Raw genomic sequence first — 14,789 nt, 5'->3', positions numbered from 1 at the left:
AGACTCACTGACTGACAGACTCACTGACTGACTCACTGACTGACTGACAGACTCACTCACTGACTGTCTCACTGACTGACTCACTGACTGACTCACTGACTGACTCACTGACTGACTCACTGACAGATTCACTGACTGACTCACTGACAGATTCACTGACTGACTGTAAGACTCACTGACTGACTGACTGACTCACTGACTGACTCACTCACTCACTCACTGACTCACTCTCACTGACTGACTCACTCTCACTGACTGACTCAATCTCACTGACAGACTCACTCTCACTTACTGACTCACTCTCACTGACTGACTCACTCTCACTGACTGACAGACTCACTGACTGACTGACAGACTCACTCACTGACTGACTGACAGACTCACTGACTGACTGACTGACTGACTGACTGACTGACTGACTGACTGACTGACTCCCTGACTGACTTACAGACTGACTCACTGACTGACTGACTGACTGACAGACTCACTGACAGACTCACTGACTGACTCACTGACTGACTGACTGACTGACTGACTCACTCACTGACTGACTCACTGACTGACTGACTCACTGACTGACAGACTCACTCACTGACTGTCTAACTGACTGACTCACTGACTGACTCACTGACTTACTCACTGACTGACTCACTGACAGATTCACTGACTGACTGTAAGACTCACTGACTGACTGACTGACTCACTGACTGACTCACTCACTGACACACTCACTCACTGACTGACTCACTCTCACTGACTGACTCACTCTCACTGACTGACTCACTCTCACTGACAGACTCACTCTCACTTACTGACTCACTCTCACTGACTGACTCACTCTCACTGACTGACAGACTCACTGACTGACTGAATGACAGACTCACTGACTGACTCACTGATTGACTGACTGACTCACTGACTGACTGACTCACTGACTGACAGACTCACTGACTGACAGACTCACTGACTGACTCACTGACTGACTCACTGACTGACTCACTGACTGACTTACTCACTGACTGACTGACTCACTGACTGACTCACTCACTGACTGACTCACTGACTGACTGACTGACTGACTGACTCACTGACTGACTGACAGACTCACTCACTGACTGACTAACTCACTGACTGACTGATAGACTCACTCACTGACTGACTGACGGACTGACTGACTGACTGACTGACTCACTGACTGACTCACTGACTCACTGACTGACTCACTGACTGACAGACTCACTGACTGACTGACTCACTCTCACTGACTGACTCACTCACTGACACTCACTCACTCACTCACTCACTGACTCACTCACTGACTGACTGACTCACTGACGGACTGACTCACTCACTCACTGACTGACTCACTGACTGACTGACTCACTCACTCACTCACTGACTCACTCACTCACTGACTCACTCACTGACTCACTGACTCACTCACTGACTGACAGACTCACTGACTGACTCACTGACTGACTGACTGACTCACTGACTGACTGACTCACTGACTAACTGACAGACTGACTCACTGACTCACTGACAGACTGACTCACTGACTGAATGACTCACTGACTGACTGACTCACTGACAGACTCACTGACTGACTCACTGACTGACTCACTGACTGACTGACTCACTGACTGACTGTCTGACTCACTGACTGACTGACTGACTAACAGACTCACTGACTGACTGACAGACTCACTCACTGACTGACAGACTCACTCACTGACTGACTGACTGACTCACTGACTGACTCACTCACTCACTGACTCACTCACTGACTTACTCACTGACTGACTGACAGACTCACTGACTGACTGACTGACTGACTGACTGACTCACTCACTCACTCACTGACTCACTCACTGACTGACTCACTCTCACTGACTGACTGACTCTCTCTCACTGACTTACTCACTCTCACTGACTGACTCACTCTCACTGAATGACTCACTCTCACTGACAGACTCACTCTCACTTACTGACTCACTCTCACTGACTGACTCACTCTCACTGACTGACAGACTCACTCACTGACTGACTGACAGACTCACTCACTCACTGACTGACTGACAGACTCACTCACTGACTGACTGACAGACTCACTCACTGACTGACTGATAGACTCACTCACTGACTCACTCACTCACTGACTGTCTGACAGACTCACTCACTGACTGTCTGACAGACTCACTGACTGACAGACTCACTGACTGATTCACTGACTGACTCACTGACTGACTCACTGACTGACTGACAGACAGACTCACTCACTGACTCACTGACTGACTGACTGACTGACTCACTGACTCACTGACTGACTGACAGACTCACTCACTCACTGACTGACAGACTCACTCACTGAATGACAGACTCACTCACTGACTCACTGACAGACTCACTGACTGACTGACTGACAGACTCACTGACTGACTGACTGACAGACTCACTCACTGACTGACTGACAGACTCAGTCACTCACTGACTGACAGACTCGCTCACTGACTGACTGACAGACTCACTGACTGACTGACAGACTCACTCACTCACTGACTGACTGACAGACTCACTCACTGACTGACTGACAGACTCACTCACTGACTGACTGACAGACTCACTGGCTGACTGACTGACTCACTGACTGACTCACTCACTGACTGACTCACTCACTGACTGACTCACTCTCACTGACTGACTGACTCACTCTCACTGACTGACTCACTCTCACTGACTGAATCACTCTCACTGACAGACTCACTGACTGACAGACTCACTGACTGACAGACTCACTGACTGACTGACTGACTGACAGACTCACTGACTGACTGACTGACTGACTGACTCACTGACTGACTGACTCACTGACTGACTGACTCACTGACTGACTCACTGACTGACTGACAGACTCACTCACTGACTGTCTCACTGACTGACTCACTGACTGACTCACTGACTGACTCACTGACAGATTCACTGACTGACTGTAAGACTCACTGACTGACTGACTCACTGACTGACTCACTCACTGACACTCTCACTCACTGACTGACTCACTCTCACTGACTGACTGACTCACTCTCACTGACTGACTCACTCTCACTGACTGACTCACTCTCACTGACAGACTCACTCTCACTTACTGACTCACTCTCACTGACTCACTCTCACTGACTGACAGACTCACTGACTGACTGACAGACTCACTCACTGACTGACTGACAGACTCACTGACTGACTCACTGACTGACTGACTGACTGACTCACTGACTGACTGACTCACTGACTGACAGACTCATTGACTGACTCACTGACTGACTCACTGACTGACTTACTCACTGACTGACTGACTCACTGACTGACTCACTGACTGACTGACTGACTCACTGACTCACTGACTGACTGACAGACTCACTGACTGACTGACTAACTCACTGACTGACTGATAGACTCACTCACTGACTGACTGACGGACAGACTGACCGACTGACTGACTCACTGACTGACTCACTGACTCACTGACTGACAGACTCACTGACTGACAGACTCACTGACTGACTGACTCACTCTCACTGACTGACTCACTCACTGACACTCACTCACTCACTCACTGACTGACTAACTCACTGACTGACTGACTCACTGACAGACTGACTCACTCACTCACTGACTGACTCACTGACTGACTGACTGACTCACTGACTCACTCACTCACTGACTCACTCACTGACTCACTGACTCACTTACTGACTGACAGACTCACTGACTGACTCACTGACTGACTGACTGACTCACTGACTGACTGACTCACTGACTCACTGACAGACTGAATCACTGACTCACTGACAGACTGACTCACTGACTGAATGACTCACTGACTGACTGACTCACTGACAGACTCACTGACTGACTCACTGACTGACTCACTGACTGACTGACTCACTGACTGACTGACTGACTCACTGACTGACTCACTGACTGACTCACTGAATGACTGACTGACTCACTGACTGACTCACTGACAGACAGACATACTGACTCACTGACTCACTGACTGACTCACTGACTGACAGACTCACTGACTGACAGAGTCACTGACTGACTGACTGACTCACTGACTGACTGACAGACTCACTCACTGAGTGACTGACTCACTGACTGACTGACCTACTCACTAACTGACTGACAGACTCACTGACTGACAGACTCACTGACAGACTCACTCACTGACTGACTGACAGACTCACTGACTGACTCACTGACTGACTGACTCACTGACTGTCTCACTGACTGACAGACTCACTGACTGTCTGACTCACTCTCACTGACTGACTCACTCACTGACACTCACTCACTCACTCACTGACTGACTCACTCACCGACTGACTGACTCACTGACTGAGTGACTGACTCACTCACTCACTGACTGACTCACTGACTGACTGACTGACTCACTCACTGACTGACTCACTGACTCACTCACTCACTCACAGACTCACTCACTGACTCACTGACTCACTCACTGACACTCACTCACTCACACTCACTCACTGACACTCACTCACTGACACTCACTCACTGACACTCACTCACTGACTCACTCACTGACTGACAGACTCACTGACTGACTCACTGACTCACTGACTGACTCACTGACTGACTGACAGACTCACTCACTGACTGTCTCACTGACTGACTCACTGACTGACTCACTGACTGACTCACTGACTGACTCACTGACTGACTCACTGACTGACTGACTCACTGACTGACTGACTCACTGACTGACTCACTCACTGACTGACTCACTGACTGACTGACTGACTGACTGACTCACTGACTGACTGACTGACAGACTGACTGACTGACTGACTGACAGACTCACTCATTGACTGACTGACAGACTCACTCACTGACTGACTGAAAGACTCACTCACTGACTGACTGACTGACAGACTGACTGACTGACTGACAGACTCACGCACTGACTGACTGACAGACTCACTCACTGACTGACTGACAGACTCACTGACTGACTGACAGAATCACTGACTGACTGACAGACTCACTCACTGACTGACTGACAGACTCACTCACTCACTGACTGACTGACAGACTCACTCACTGACAGACTGACTGACCCACTGACAGACTGACTGACTCACTGACTGACTGACAGACTCACCCACTCACTGACAGACTCACTCACTGCCTGACTCACTGACTGACAGACTCACTGACTGACAGACTCACTCTCTGACAGACCCACTGACTGACAGACCCACTGACTGACAGACTCACTGACTGACTGACTGACTGACTGACTTACTGACTGACTGACTCACTGACTGACTGACTGACTGACTGACTCACTGACTGACTCACTGACTAACTCACTGACTCACTGACTGACTGACTGACTCACTGACTCACACACTGACTGACTGACTGACAAACTGACTGACAGACAGACTCACTGACTGACTGACTGACAGACTCACTCACTCACTGACTGACAGACTCACTCACTGAATGACAGACTCACTCACTGACTCACTGACAGACTCACTGACTGACTGACTGACAGACTCACTGACTGACTGACTGACAGACTCACTGACTGACTGACTGACAGACTCAGTCACTCACTGACTGACAGACTCGCTCACTGACTGACTGACAGACTCACTGACTGACTGACAGACTCACTCACTCACTGACTGACTGACAGACTCACTTACTGACTGACTGACAGACTCACTCACTGACTGACTGACAGACTCACTGGCTGACTGACTGACTCACTGACTGACTCACTCACTGACTGACTCACTCACTGACTGACTCACTCTCACTGACTGACTGACTCACTCTCACTGACTGACTCACTCTCACTGACTGAATCACTCTCACTGACAGACTCACTGACTGACAGACTCACTGACTGACAGACTCACTGACTGACTGACTGACTGACAGACTCACTGACTGACTGACTCACTCACTCACTGACTGACTGACTCACTGACTGACTGACTCACTGACTGACTCACTGACTGACTGACAGACTCACTCACTGACTGTCTCACTGACTGACTCACTGACTGACTCACTGACTGACTCACTGACAGATTCACTGACTGACTGTAAGACTCACTGACTGACTGACTCACTGACTGACTCACTCACTGACACACTCACTCACTGACTGACTCACTCTCACTGACTGACTGACTCACTCTCACTGACTGACTCACTCTCACTGACTGACTCACTCTCACTGACAGACTCACTCTCACTTACTGACTCACTCTCACTGACTCACTCTCACTGACTGACAGACTCACTGACTGACTGACAGACTCACTCACTGACTGACTGACAGACTCACTGACTGACTCACTGACTGACTGACTGACTGACTCACTGACTGACTGACTCACTGACTGACAGACTCACTGACTGACTCACTGACTGACTCACTGACTGACTTACTCACTGACTGACTGACTCACTGACTGACTCACTGACTAACTGACTGACTGACTGACTCACTGACTCACTGACTGACTGACTGACAGACTCACTGACTGACTGACTAACTCACTGACTGACTGATAGACTCACTCACTGACTGACTGACGGACAGACTGACCGACTGACTGACTCACTGACTGACTGACTGACTCACTGACTGACAGACTCACTGACTGACAGACTCACTGACTGACTGACTCACTCTCACTGACTGACTCACTCACTGACACTCACTCACTCACTCACTGACTGACTCACTCACTGACTGACCGACTCACTGACAGACTGACTCACTCACTCACTGACTGACTCACTGACTGACTGACTCACTCACTCACTCACTCACTGACTCACTCACTGACTCACTGACTCACTCACTGACTGACAGACTCACTGACTGACTCACTGACTGACTGACTGACTCACTGACTGACTGACTCACTGACTCACTGACAGACTGACTCCCTGACTCACTGACAGACTGACTCACTGACTGAATGACTCACTGACTGACTGACTGACTGACAGACTCACTGACTGACTGACTGACAGACTCACTCACTGACTGACTGACAGACTCACTCACTGACTGACTGACTGACTCACTGACTGACTCACTGACTGACTGACTCACTGACTGCCTGACTGACTCACTGACTGACTGACTCACTGACTGACTCACTGAATGACTGACTGACTCACTGACTGACTCACTGACAGACAGACACACTGACTCACTGACTCACTGACTGACTCACTGACTGACAGACTCACTGACTGACAGAGTCACTGACTGACTGACTGACTCACTGACTGACTGACAGACTCACTCACTGAGTGACTGACTCACTGACTGACTGACCTACTCACTAACTGACTGACAGACTCACTGACTGACAGACTCACTGACAGACTCACTCACTGACTGACTGACAGACTCACTGACTGACTCACTGACTGACTGACTGACTGACTGACTGTCTCACTGACTGACAGACTCACTGACTGTCTGACTCACTCTCACTGACTGACTCACTCACTGACACTCACTCACTCACTCACTCACTGACTGACTCACTCACTGACTGACTGACTCACTGACTGAGTGGCTGACTCACTCACTCACTGACTGACTCACTGACTGACTGACTGACTCACTCACTGACTGACTCACTCACTCACTGACTCACTCACTCACTCACTCACGGACTCACTCACTTACTCACTGACTCACTCACTGACACTCACTCACTCACACTCACTCACTCACACTCACTCACTGACACTCACTCACTGACACTCACTCACTGACTCACTCACTGACTGACAGACTCACTGACTGACTCACTGACTCACTGACTGACTCACTGACTGACTGACAGACTCACTCACTGACTGTCTCACTGACTGACTCACTGACTGACTCACTGACTGACTCACTGACTGACTCACTGACTGACTCACTGACTGACTGACTCACTGACTGACTGACTCACTGACTGACTCACTCACTGACTGACTGACTGACTGACTCACTGACTGACTGACTGACAGACTGACTGACTGACTGACTGACAGACTCACTCATTGACTGACTGACAGACTCACTGACTGACTGACTGAAAGACTCACTCACTGACTGACTGACTGACAGACTGACTGACTGACTGACAGACTCACGCACTGACTGACTGACAGACTCACTCACTGACTGACTGACAGACTCACTGACTGACTGACAGAATCACTGACTGACTGACAGACTCACTGACTGACTGACTGACAGACTCACTCACTGACTGACTGACAGACTCACTCACTGACAGACTGACTGACCCACTGACAGACTGACTGACTCACTGACTGACTGACAGACTCACTCACTGCCTGACAGAATCACTCAATGCCTCACTCACTGACTGACTGACTGACAGACTCACTGACTGACTGACAGACTCACTCACAGACTGACTGACAGACTCACTCACTGACTGACTGACAGACTCACTCACTCACTGACTGACTGACAGACTCACGCACTCACTGACTGACAGACTCACTCACTCACTCACTGACAGACTCACTCACTGACTGACAGACTCACTCACTGACTCACTGACTGACTGACAGACTCACTGACTGACTGACTGGCAGACTCACTCACTGACTGACTGACAGACTCACTCGCTGACTGACTGACAGACTCACTCACTGACTGATTGACAGACTCACTCACTCACTGACTGACTGACAGACTCACTCACTGACTGACTGACAGACTCACTCACTGACTGACTCACTCACTGACTGTCTGACAGACTCACTCACTCACTCACTGACAGACTCACTGACTGACTGACTGACAGACTCACTCACTGACTCACTGACTGACTGACAGACTCACTCACTGACTGACAGACTCACTGACTGACAGACTCACTGACTGACTGACTCACTGACTGACAGACTCACTGACTGACAGACTCACTGACTGACTGACTGACTGACTGAATGACTCACTGACTGACTGACTCACTGACTGACTCACTGACTGACTCACTGACTGACTGACAGACTCACTCACTGACTGTCTCACTGACTGTCTCACTGACTGACTCACTGACTGACTCACTGACTGACTCACTGACAGATTCACTGACTGACTGACAGACTCACTGACTGACTGACTCACTCACTCACTCACTGACTCACTCACTCACTGACTGACTCACTCTCACTGACTGACTGACTCACTCCCACTGACTGACTCACTCTCACTGACTGACTCACTCTCACTGACAGACGCACTCTCACTTACTGACTCACTCTCACTGACTGACTCACTCTCACTGACTGACAGACTCACTCACTGACTGACAGACTGACTCACTGACTGACTGAAAGACTGACTGACTGACTTACTGACTGACTGACTGACTCACTGACTGACTCACTGACTCACTGACAGACTGACTCACTGACTGAATGACTCACTGACTGACTGACTCACTGACAGACTCACTGACTGACTCACTGACTGACTCACTGACTGACTCACTGACTGACGAACTGACTGACTCACTGACTGACTGACTGACTGACTGACTGACTGACTGACTCACTGACTGACTGACTGACTCACTGACTGACTGACTCACTGACTGACTGACTGACAGACTCACTGACTGACTGACAGACTCACTCACTGACTGACAGACTCACTGACTGACTCACTGACTGACTCACTCACTCACTGACTCACTCACTGACTTACTCACTGACTGACTGACAGACTCACTGACTGACTGACTGACTGACTGACTCACTGACTGACTCACTCACTCACTGACTCACTCACTGACTGACTCACTCTCACTGACTGACTGACTCACTCTCACTGACTGACTCACTCTCACTGACTGACTCACTCTCACTGACTGACTCACTCTCACTGACAGACTCACTCTCACTTACTGACTCACTCTCACTGACTGACTCACTCTCACTGACTGACAGACTCACTCACTGACTGACAGACTCACTCACTGACTGACTGACAGACTCACTCACTCACTGACTGACTGACAGACTCACTCACTGACTGACTGACAGACTCACTCACTGACTGACTGACAGACTCACTCACTGACTGACTCACTCACTGACTGTCTGACAGACTCACTCACTGACTGTCTGACAGACTCACTGACTGACAGACTCACTGACTGACTCAATGACTGACTGACAGACAGACTCACTCACTGACTGACTGACTGACTGACTCACTGACTCACTGACTGACTGACAGACTCACTCACTCACTGACTGACAGACTCACTGATTGACTGACAGACTCACTCACTGACTCACTGACAGACTCACTGACTGACTGACAGACTCACTGACTGACTGACTGACAGACTCACTCACTGACTGACTGACAGACTCAGTCACTCACTGACTGAAAGACTCGCTCACTGACTGACTGACAGACTCACTGACTGACTGACTGACTGACAGACTCACTCACTCACTGACTGACTGACAGACTCACTGACTGACTGACTGACAGACTCACTCACTGACTGACTGACAGACTCACTGGCTGACTGACTGACTCACTGACTGACTCACTCACTGACTGACTCACTCATTGACTGACTCACTCTCACTGACTGACTGACTCACTCTCACTGACTGACTCACTCTCACTGACTGAATCACTCTCACTGACAGACTCACTGACTGACAGACTCACTGACTGACTCACTGACTGACTGACTGACTCACTGACTGTCTCACTGACTGACTCACTGACTGACTCACTGACTGACTCACTGACTGACTCACTGACAGATTCACTGACTGACTGTAAGACTCACTGACTGACTGACTGACTCACTGACTGACTCACTCACTCACTCACTCACTGACTCACTCTCACTGACTGACTCACTCTCACTGACTGACTCAATCTCACTGAAAGACTCACTCTCACTTACTGACTCACTCTCACTGACTGACTCACTCTCACTGACTGACAGACTCACTGACTGACTGACAGACTCACTCACTGACTGACTGACAGACTCACTCACTGACTGACTGAGTGACTGACTGACTGACTGACTGACTGACTCACTGACTGATTTACAGACTGACTCACTGACTGACTGACTGACTGACAGACTCACTGACAGACTCACTGACTGACTCACTGACTGACTGACTCACTGACTGACTCACTGACTGACTGACTCACTGAATGACTCACTCACTGACTGACTCACTGACTGACTCACTCACTGACTGACAGACTCACTCACTGACTGTCTCACTGACTGACTCACTGACTGACTCACTGACTGACTCACTGACTGACTCACTGACAGATTCACTGACTGACTGTAAGACTCACTGACTGACTGACTGACTCACTGACTGACTCACTGACAGATTCACTGACTGACTGTAAGACTCACTGACTGACTGACTGACTCACTGACTGACTCACTCTCACTGACTGACTGACTCACTCTCACTGACTGACTCACTCTCACTGACTGACTCACTCTCACTGACAGACTCACTCTCACTTACTGACTCACTCTCACTGACTGACTCACTCTCACTGACTGACAGACTCACTGACTGACTGACAGACTCACTGACTGACTGACTGACAGACTCACTGACTGACTCACTGACTGACTGACTGACTGACTCACTGACTGACTGACTCACTGACTGACAGACTCACTGACTGACTCACTGACTGACTCACTGACTGACTGACTCACTGACTGACTGACTCACTGACTGACTCACTCACTGACTGACTCACTGACTGACTGACTGACTGACTCACTGACTGACTGACAGACTCACTCACTGACTGACTAACTCACTGACTGACTGATAGACTCACTCACTGACTGACTGACGGACTGACTGACCGACTGACTGACTCACTGACTGACTCACTGACTCACTGACTGACTCACTGACTGACAGACTCACTGACTGACTGACTCACTCTCACTGACTGACTCACTCACTGACACTCACTCACTCACTGACTGACTGACTCACTGACTGACTGACTCACTGACGGACTGACTCACTCACTCACTGACTGACTCACTGACTGACTGACTGACTCACTCACTGACTCACTCACTGACTGACTGACAGACTCACTCACTGACTGACTGACTGACTCACTGACTGACTCACTCACTCACTGACTCACTCACTGACTGACTCACTCTCACTGACTGACTGACTCACTCTCACTGACTGACTCACTCTCACTGACTGACTCACTCTCACTGACTGACTCACTCTCACTGACAGACTCACTCTCACTTACTGACTCACTCTCACTGACTGACTCACTCTCACTGACTGACAGACTCACTCACTGACTGACAGACTGACTCACTGACTGACTGAGAGACTCACTGACTGACTTACTGACTGACTGACTCACTGACTCACTGACTGACTCACTGACAGACTGATTCACTGACTGAATGACTCACTGACTGACTGACTCACTGACAGACTCACTGACTGACTCACTGACTGACTCACTGACTGACGAACTGACTGACTGACTGACTCACTGACTGACTCACTGACTGACTCACTGACTGACTGACTGACTCACTGACTGACTGACTCACTGACTGACTCACTGACTGACAGACTCACTGACTGACTGACAGACTCACTCACTGACTGACAGACTCACTCACTGACTGACTGACTGACTCACTGACTGACTCACTCACTCACTGACTCACTCACTGACTTACTCACTGACTGAGTGACAGACTCACTGACTGACTGACTGACTGACTCACTGACTGACTCACTCACTCACTGACTCACTCACTGACTGACTCACTTTCACTGACTGACTGACTCACTCTCACTGACTGACTCACTCTCACTGACTGACTCACTCTCACTGACTGACTCACTCTCACTGACAGACTCACTCTCACTTACTGACTCACTCTCACTGACTGACTCACTCTCACTGACTGACAGACTCACTCACTGACTGACAGACTCACTCACTGACTGACTGACAGACTCACTCACTCACTGACTGACTGACAGACTCACTCACTGACTGACTGACAGACTCACTCACTGACTGACTGACAGACTCACTCACTGACTGACTCACTCACTGACTGTCTGACAGACTCACTGACTGACAGACTCACTGACTGACTCACTGACTGACTCACTGACTGACTCAATGACTGACTGACAGACAGACTCACTCACTGACTCACTGACTGACTGACTGACTGACTCACTGACTGACTGACAGACTCACTCACTCACTGACTGACAGACTCTCTCACTGACTGACAGACTCACTCACTGACTCACTGACAGACTCACTGACTGACTGACTGACAGACTCACTGACTGACTGACTGACTCACTCACTGACTGACTGACAGACTCAGACACTCACTGACTGACAGACTCGCTCACTGACTGACAGACTCACTGACTGACTGACTGACTGACAGACTCACTCACTCACTGACTGACTGACAGACTCACTGACTGACTGACTGACAGACTCACTCACTGACTGACTGACAGACTCACTGGCTGACTGACTGACTCACTGACTGACTCACTCACTGACTGACTCACTCTCACTGACTGACTGACTCACTCTCACTGACTGACTCACTCTCACTGAATGAATCACTCTCACTGACAGACTCACTGACTGACAGACTCACTGACTGGCTGACTGACTGACTGACAGACTCACTCACTGACTGTCTCACTGACTGACTCACTGACTGACTCACTGACTGACTCACTGACTGACTCACTGACAGATTCACTGACTGACTGTAAGACTCACTGACTGACTGACTGACTCACTGACTGACTCACTCACTCACTCACTGACTCACTCTCACTGACTGACTCACTCTCACTGACTGACTCAATCTCACTGACAGACTCACTCTCACTTACTGACTCACTCTCACTGACTCACTCTCACTGACTGACAGACTCACTGACTGACTGACAGACTCACTCACTGACTGACTGACAGACTCACTCTCTGACTGACTGACTGACTGACTGACTGACTCACTGACTCACTGACTGACTTACAGACTGACTCACTGACTGACTGACTGACTGACAGACTCACTGACAGACTCACTGACTGACTCACTGACTGACTGACTCACTGACTGACTGACTCACTGACTGACTGACTCACTGACTGACTGACTCACTGACTGACTCACTGACTGACTGACTCACTGACTGACAGACTCACTCACTGACTGTCTCACTAACTGACTCACTGACTGACTCACTGACTGACTCACTGACTGACTCACTGACAGATTCACTGACTGACTGTAAGACTCACTGACTGACTGACTCACTCACTGACTGACTCACTCACTGACACACTCACTCACTGACTGACTCACTCTCACTGACTGACTGACTCACTCTCACTGACTGACTCACTCTCACTGACTGACTCACTCTCACTGACAGACTCACCCTCACTTACTGACTCACTCTCACTGACTGACTCACTCTCACTGACTGACAGACTCACTGACTGACTGACAGACTCACTGACTGACTGACTGACAGACTCACTGACTGACTCACTGACTGACTGACTGACTCACTGACTGACTGACTCACTGACTGACAGACTCACTGACTGA

Source organism: Triturus cristatus, unplaced genomic scaffold, assembly GCF_964204655.1.
Source record: "Triturus cristatus unplaced genomic scaffold, aTriCri1.1 SCAFFOLD_141, whole genome shotgun sequence".
NCBI classification, from domain to species: Eukaryota; Metazoa; Chordata; class Amphibia; order Caudata; family Salamandridae; genus Triturus; species Triturus cristatus.
Note: the sequence above shows the minus strand (reverse complement) of the source record.